This window comes from Hoplias malabaricus, chromosome 4 (assembly GCF_029633855.1).
Source record: "Hoplias malabaricus isolate fHopMal1 chromosome 4, fHopMal1.hap1, whole genome shotgun sequence".
NCBI lineage: Eukaryota > Metazoa > Chordata > Actinopteri > Characiformes > Erythrinidae > Hoplias > Hoplias malabaricus.
In genome coordinates, this window is record NC_089803.1 from 9,490,320 (window position 1) to 9,498,425 (window position 8,106).

General features: G+C 41.6%; 1 long non-coding RNA gene across 1 annotated transcript; it reads left to right on the plus strand.

The window, feature by feature from the left end:
- Positions 1-1,470: 1,470 nt before the first annotated feature.
- Positions 1,471-4,360, plus strand: LOC136695591 (uncharacterized). The gene is made up of 4 exons (XR_010802316.1): positions 1,471-1,794; positions 1,883-1,937; positions 2,926-3,048; positions 3,427-4,360. It is a non-coding gene; the product is annotated as an uncharacterized lncRNA (long non-coding RNA).
- The last annotated feature ends 3,746 nt before the right edge of the window (positions 4,361-8,106 follow it).

The following is an 8,106-nucleotide window of genomic DNA, read 5'->3' on the forward strand; positions in this document are numbered from 1 at the left end:
GCCCAACATTGCCCTAAATGTTGAAGCACTGTATTGTGACACATTAAAGCATGAGAAGTGCAAAACTCATTAAAATACACCGAACTGTGTTTGTGAAAGTTTTCACAGATCGAGCACTGTTTAATCAAACAAAATGTCATGGATTTTTGATGTCAATTGTAAAGAAAAGTCGCGTTTATTTTACACTTTGTTTCACTTTCCCTGCTCGCGGAATACACGGACAGACAAAATAAGAACTCTTTCAGCCTGGTTGGTTTGAGTCTGGATTCATTCATCTGAAAGCTGTGGTGCTGAAGTTCTCAGATTTAGGAAATTAAACGGTGGTGTGAAATATTAGCGGATTACGGCGTGGACGGTGACATCATCTGAATTCACAAATCTGAAACAGCAAAACACACCGCGGTCAGGTTCTCTTCCTCCTGAGGAGCCATGCTGAAGACGGGGTTCACTGTAACTGTTGTGTCTCACTCACCTCCGCCCGCTCCCCTTCTCTTCTCTCCAGAAGTTAGTGAAAGACGGCGATGTGAGGAAGAGTCTGGAGGAGCCCCCCCTCACTTTCTGCACTTTGTCTCTTTCCTGAAAGTGCAGCACACCACCAGACCTGAGTGTGTTAACCGGGCTCTAGCAGAGGTTCTCCCTCCTGGACCGAACAGAACTGAACAGAACCGGGCTGGTTTAAAGGTCCTTCACTCTCCACCTGTTACACTTTGAGAATTAGATCCTCTTCAACTCAGTGAAAATGAGTCAGGAGCTCTGCTGGATCTTCACTCTCCTCCAGTTCTCCTTCTCTCTCTCCTCGGGAGTGACATGACTCACTTTTCTTCCTTTCATCTGGAGGAAGGGTTTTCTCTGTTTTACCCGGTCAGAGATGAACAAAGTCCCCTTAAACATTTATCGCTGTTCCTCAGACTCCTCTCTCTGAGCTGAGGGGTGTTTCAGCCCTCTTTCAACACGCTGTAGGTCCCTCTCCTCCCCTCCTCCCCTCCCCTCCTCTCCGCTACAGAACAGACCCAGTGTGGGTCTTATTTCTCTCCGTGTGTCTCTACACAGCTCGGACACAGCGCTCCGCTCCCCCTTTCTCTCTCTCTCTGACCGTTACCTCAGATCCACGGAAATTCTCGAACTGAACTGAACTGTACCGAACCGAACCGAGACGTTCTCTCTCTCTCTCTCTCTCTCTCTCTCTCTCTCTCTCTCTCCATGCAGCGCACAACTACACGGTGGCAGCGTAATGTCCCTTTTCTGTTGTATGATTGGCTACAGCGCTTAGATGGGTTTGCCCAATAGCTGAAAAGTTGGTGTTGCGTGGCCATGCCCTTCAGAGAGCACGAGGAGCAGCTTGTACTCTCCACTACAGCAGCGCATGCGCAGTCAAAACAAACGACCACAAGCTAGATCAGGACAGGGACTCAGAAGTGTGATTTTAACGGTACTGGTGCATTGTTTTGTGTTTTGTTCTATTTTGCTTTTTACCGTTTGTGCAGAGTCACTGCTTTTTTCCTACTGAAACAAATTAAAGTTTAAATGATACCTTTTCATGTTGCTGCTGGGGTCTAAGTATTATAAATATTCCTCAAATGTAATTTTCTACATGATGTTCTGACTTACTGCATGTTCTGAAAGTCATAGACAGATTTTCCTTAAAGTAATGTCAGTGGTGAATGGTGATAGTTGTGTTATCCTAAGTTTGCTGTTTGGAGGGCCCTCCATTATGATATAAAAGACATTTTTATCTTTTGCAGCTCAGTCACAACACGACTGGATCCTGGCCACTAGAAGTTTATCAAAAACAAGGTGTAGGAGTACAGTCCCTATCAAGATTTTTTTTTAATTCCTCACACAGTCATTGTATATTAACCATTCTTTATTAATGTCGTATCAGACAGAACAGTCCAGTCCAGATGAAGGCTGATGGCTGCTCTGTTCTCAAGCTGTTGGTAAGTTGTAAATGAACAGAAAACTGGCACAAGATCTTTATGTAATTCAAACATTTGTGGTACACATGATATAGTCTTTCACATACTTTCATCAAAAGCAAACACTAGGCCATGGTAATTATATTCAGGTTGTTTTATGTGGTGTATGTTTCTGTACACACTACACACGGTACTCAGATTTGATTTTATTCAAGTGATAACTTTAAATTATGACTTTGTTAAGGGCATATAACTAGTAAGGTTTAGAAATGCATTCTAAACTTTGACATTCCTCTGCTAGAGTGACTTCCCACAGGTGCTGGTTGCTTTTAGCGAACATGTCATCTTCATGATATATACACCTCTTACTCAAATTAAATGTTTACGTGTAGCTCACTCCTCAGACACTGTACGTTGAACTCTGCTGTTCTGTGTTAAATTTGGAGAAATCACTTGTTATCGTAGTTGAGCTATTTAAATTGTTCTTGTTTAATTGGTTTATTGAAAACAGATAACTGTTTGTACATTTTGGCAGTAAACCTACTTTGCAATGGGGTTGTGTAATTTCAGTTGCAACTGTATTCCTTTTTAAAAGGATGAACTGAAATGTGCCAGGAGAGTAAAGAGGGCATGACTGGTGATCCTGCAAGGTTTGACGGTGTAGTTGAAATTATAATGGCCCGTGTCGTTGTGTAGCTAGTCCGATTTAAAAAATATTAATGGTGCCTGTTAAGATCAGTGTAGATGACAGGGTCGCTTCTTAATTTGTGTTAGTTCATGGTAAAGGAGAGTTAATGGGTACAATGCCATTCACCAAGGGTTGGTTTGACTGTTCTTACAGCTGAACTGGGCATTTCTACATTCATTTTGCTCACTGTGCTGGAGCCTTCACAGATGAGAAAACTGGGGCTTTTCTTTGGAATGTAGGTTACATTTATATTATATATATTTGTTTTGTTTCAGTAAAATCTGTAAAACCATATCCACATGCTTCTGTGATGTCTTTCAGAGCTGCCCCTTATTGTCCTGGAGGGCAATATAGTCCTGGATGTGGATGACCACTAGTGTCACTACTGTGTCGCCTCTTATTGGACATCATTCCAGGCCTCAGCACAATTTCATTGGATTGACAGTAAGCATAAGGAGTATTAAGTTCGGATGTTTTTTATTTCTTATAACACAGAGTTGTGATGTAATGAATAAGTCTCATATTTGAAGCGTACAGGTGTAGTGATTGGAAACTTTACAGTGCAGTATACCAAGAGATTTGTAGGTTGTATTGATTTAGTTATGCAGGAACTGCTGAGAGACATATAAAATGGCTTAAAAAATAATAATAATAAATATTGGTAGTGAGGATGATTCTAAGGGCCTGTGGGTAAGAGGGGCCCTAACAATACTTTAAAACATATTTATTTATAAACGTTAAACTGTCATCATTCATAGTAGTTTCAATAGATGTTTAAAGAGTTACAACATCTAATTTTAATGTTTTCCTTTTAATATCCAGAGCATCTGATTGGATTCTCCCCCTCTGATTGCAAGAAATGGTTCAGTCCACCCTCATCGGGTGTGAGCTGAGCAGGTGTGTGCAAGTTCGTCATACCCCTATTGGTTTCTGAAGAAATTCAACCGGCCACAGACTCTGATGATGCAGTTTTACTCAGCGATCATTGAGTCCATCCTCACATCATCCATAACCATCTGGTTTGGTTCCATCACCTCACAGGAATGAACCAGACTCCAGCGTATAATCAGGACAACAGAGAGGGTCATTGGTTGTAGTCTGCCAACCCTTTAGGACATATACAACAGCAGGGTGATGAAGCATGCTGGCGAAATTACTGGACATCACCTCTTCCAGCCACTTCCCTCAGGCAGAAGACTCGGGGTCATTAAAACCAGGACAAACAAACACGCCAACAGCTTCTTCCCCAGAACTGTAGCACTCCTCAACAACAATTTTAAACTTTAAACTCAAACCTGAAAACTCAGAACTTACACCTTACATGTGTTATATCTGCTCTGTATTATATGCATATTTGCACAACTGTAAAGTATTTAAAAACTTTATTCCTGTTTTATAATTCTGTAATATCCTGTACATAGACAATCTGTGTATGTACTAATACCACTCATCTTTAGCTCCTTGATCATGACACTTTCTACCCACTTTATTTAAACTATATTCTGGACCCACTGAGTTTGATCCTTGTTAGTAATCTCTGTGCCTGTCTGGCTTGTTTTGTATGTTACATGTTATACAAGTGTGCCATTACTAAGACAAATTCCTTGGTGAAATAAAGTGAATCTGAATCTGGTGTATGTGGGTTTTTGCTGGTTTAGCTGGTAACCAACAGGATGTCAGTGCTGACTGTCCAGCGTGACATAGCATCAACATAGCATTTGCTGATTTCACTAACGGAAAGCCACTCTTGTCTGTGCTGTTATTGATTAAAATAGCCAACCGGTTATCTGATTATCCATTTCTATAGATGATAATGATATTTTATATCATGTCTGTATATTAAAGTTCTTTTTCTATTTAAGTCATAAAGTCTGGAAATTACATGAGAGAGTCCTGCTACGGGTGACTGTCTGTGAGGAGTGTGGTGTGTTCTCCCTGTGTCCGTGTGGGTTTCCTCCGGGTGACTGTCTGTGAGGAATGTGGTGTGTTCTCCCCGTGTCCGTGTGGGTTTCCTCCGGGTGACTGTCTGTGAGGAGTGTGGTGTGTTCTCCCCGTGTCCGTGTGGGTTTCCTCCGGGTGACTGTCTGTGAGGAGTGTGGTGTGTTCTCCCCGTGTCCGTGTGGGTTTCCTCCGGGTGACTGTCTGTGAGGAGTGTGGTGTGTTCTCCCCGTGTCCGTGTGGGTTTCCTCCGGGTGACTGTCTGTGAGGAGTGTGGTGTGTTCTCCCCGTGTCCGTGTGGGTTTCCTCCGGGTGACTGTCTGTGAGGAGTGTGGTGTGTTCTCCCCGTGTCCGTGTGGGTTTCCTCCGGGTGACTGTCTGTGAGGAGTTGTGTGTTCTCCCTGTGTCCGTGTGGTTTTCCGCCGCGTGACTGTCTGTGAGGAGTGTGGTGTGTATACAATGGGATAGTTTCAAGTTAAACCAAAACTAAACCAAATAAATGCTTATTTTTAATTAAATTTTGTCAGCATCAGCAGCACCATTTGTATCAGCTCCCAACGCTTTTATGATCAGTGAAGAACACACTCAAAGTGCCCTGGAGCTTTTTTTTAATCACAATCAGGAGCAGAAAAGCATTCTCAAAATGGAGTACAGTGGGAAAACCAGCAGAGGAGAGAATTCTGTGAGGGAATGAAAGTAAAAATACACAGAAAACAGAAACAATTGGCATCTGAGCCAAAAAACCATACCTAGACATTTCTGCAGAACTTTTCAAAAGCCACCTGTAGCAAACACTGAAATATTCAGATTGAACCAAAAAAGTAGTACAAGTACACACAAAAACATTACCAGAAATGAAATATGCCAATTTACAAATAATTTCCAGAATTGTTGGTTTAATGCTACCTTGCAGTGTATTCTGAGTCTTGATGATGCCAAAGGTACACTGCAATCCCACAGCAAAACTAACACGAATAATATGCTACCCAAAAAAAAAAAACCTTGACCAACATTATGTTCAGCAAGAAGAAATGAATCTGTAATTCCATCAGTAAAATTGGGCCACCAGAATGACCCACTCTACTTAATATATCCACTGATTGACTTTACATGATGGTTACATGATTTAGGCATTAAAACTAATGTCACAGTGAAAACAAGGATGTATGTAAGGTTTGCTCACAAGTATTTCTGAGTGAGTTAAAAAGTGATTCAAAGTTTTGTTTCTCAAAAGATCAAAAGTAAAATGTCTCTTGAGCACCTGCAAGACATGATTGATCAAGAGTCACCCAAACAATGTGAACACTGTTTGAGCTCTAGGACACAATATTCTGAATGGGGCACATCTCCAGATATTCTACATGTACAGAGAAGTCTTTACTATGAAGGCATATGTCATTCTGGGCAGACTTTGTTCATGTGGGCATTATTGATCAGTTTTTATTTATAACCAGCACAAAATCAGCACATGATTCTATGGTACATCCAGATAACAGCAGAGATTACGAAGCTTCAGGTGTTATTTATTTTTTTGGAATATTTTGTAATATTTCAAAAATTGGAACCATTATCTTTTTCCATGAAAGACATGAAGAACCAGAGCTGTGCTCCACTGTGGAGAAGTTTGGACATTTTCTACCTGCTGTCTCCGATTCCTGAATCCCACTGCACTGACCAGGATGAAACAGACCTGTTTTGTTGTTTCTTGTGTTTGGATTTTGAACCCAGCATCAAGTTATAGCTCGATTTCAGCGTCTAATTTCTTTTGGTGAAATGAAAGTACAATTTGACCCTGTAACTGCATTGTTCAGAAAGGACTCTTATTGTCCTGGAGCACATACTGTTATAATCCTGGACGTGGGAGCACTAGCTTTTTGAAATCTGTCACTGGATTGTTCAGAAGGGACTCTTATTGTCCTGGAGCACATACTGTTATAATCCTTAACGTGGGAGCACTAGCTTTTTGAAATCTGTCACTGGATTGTTCAGAAGGGACTCTTATTGTCCTGGAGCACATACTGTTATAATCCTTAACGTGGGAGCACTAGCTTTTTGAAATCTGTCACTGGATTGTTCAGATAGGACTCTTATTGTCCTGGAGCACATACTGTTATAATCCTGGACATGGGAGGACTAGCTTTTTGAAATCTGTCGCTGGATTGTTCAGAAGGGACTCTTATTGTCCTGAAGCACATACTGTTATAATCCTTAACGTGGGAGCACTAGCTTTTTGAAATCTGTCACTGGATTGTTCAGATAGGACTCTTATTGTCCTGGAGCACATACTGTTATAATCCTGGACATGGGAGGACTAGCTTTTTGAAATCTGTCACTGGATTGTTCAGAAGGGACTCTTATTGTCCTGGAGCACATACTGCTATAATCCTGGACGTGGGAGCACTAGCTTTTTGAAATCTGTCACTGGATTGTTCAGAAGGGACTCTTATTGTCCTGGAGCACATACTGTTATAATCCTGGACGTGGGAGCACTAGCTTTTTGAAATCTGTCACTGGATTGTTCAGAGAGGACTCTTATTGTCCTGGAGCACATACTGTTATAATCCTGGACGTTGGAGCACTAGCTTTTTTAAATGTGTTACTGGATTGTTCAGAGAGGACTCTTATTGTCCTGGAGCACATACTGTTATAATCCTGGACGTTGGAGCACTAGCTTTTTTAAATGTGTTACTGGATTGTTCAGAGAGGACTCTTATTGTCCTGGAGCACATACTGTTATAATCCTGGATGTGGGAGCACTAGCTTTTTGAAATCTGTCACTGGATTGTTCAGAGAGGACTCTTATTGTCCTGGAGCACATACTGTTATAATCCTGGACGTGGGAGCACTAGCTTTTTGAAATCTGTCACTGGATTGTTCAGAGAGGACTCTTATTGTCCTGGAGCACATACTGTTATAATCCTGGACGTGGGAGCACTAGCTTTTTGAAATCTGTCACTGGATTGTTCAGAGGGGACTCTTATTGTCCTGGTGCACATACTGTTATAATCCTGGACGTGGGAGCACTAGCTTTTTGAAATCTGTCACTGAATTGTTCAGATAGGACTCTTATTGTCCTGGAGCACATACTGTTATAATCCTGGACGTGGGAGCACTAGCTTTTTGAAATCTGTCACTGGATTGTTCAGAGAGGACTCTTATTGTCCTGGAGCACATACTGTTATAATCCTGGATGTGGGAGCACTAGCTTTTTGAAATCTGTCACTGGATTGTTCAGAGAGGACTCTTATTGTCCTGGAGCACATACTGTTATAATCCTGGACGTGGGAGCACTAGCTTTTTTAAATGTGTTACTGGATTGTTCAGAGAGGACTCTTATTGTCCTGGAGCACATACTGTTATAATCCTGGACGTGGGAGCACTAGCTTTTTGAAATCTGTCACTGGATTGTTCAGAGGGGACTCTTATTGTCCTGGTGCACATACTGTTATAATCCTGGACGTGGGAGCACTAGCTTTTTGAAATCTGTCACTGGATTGTTCAGAGAGGACTCTTATTGTCCTGGAGCACATACTGTTATAATCCTGGACGTGGGAGCACTAGCTT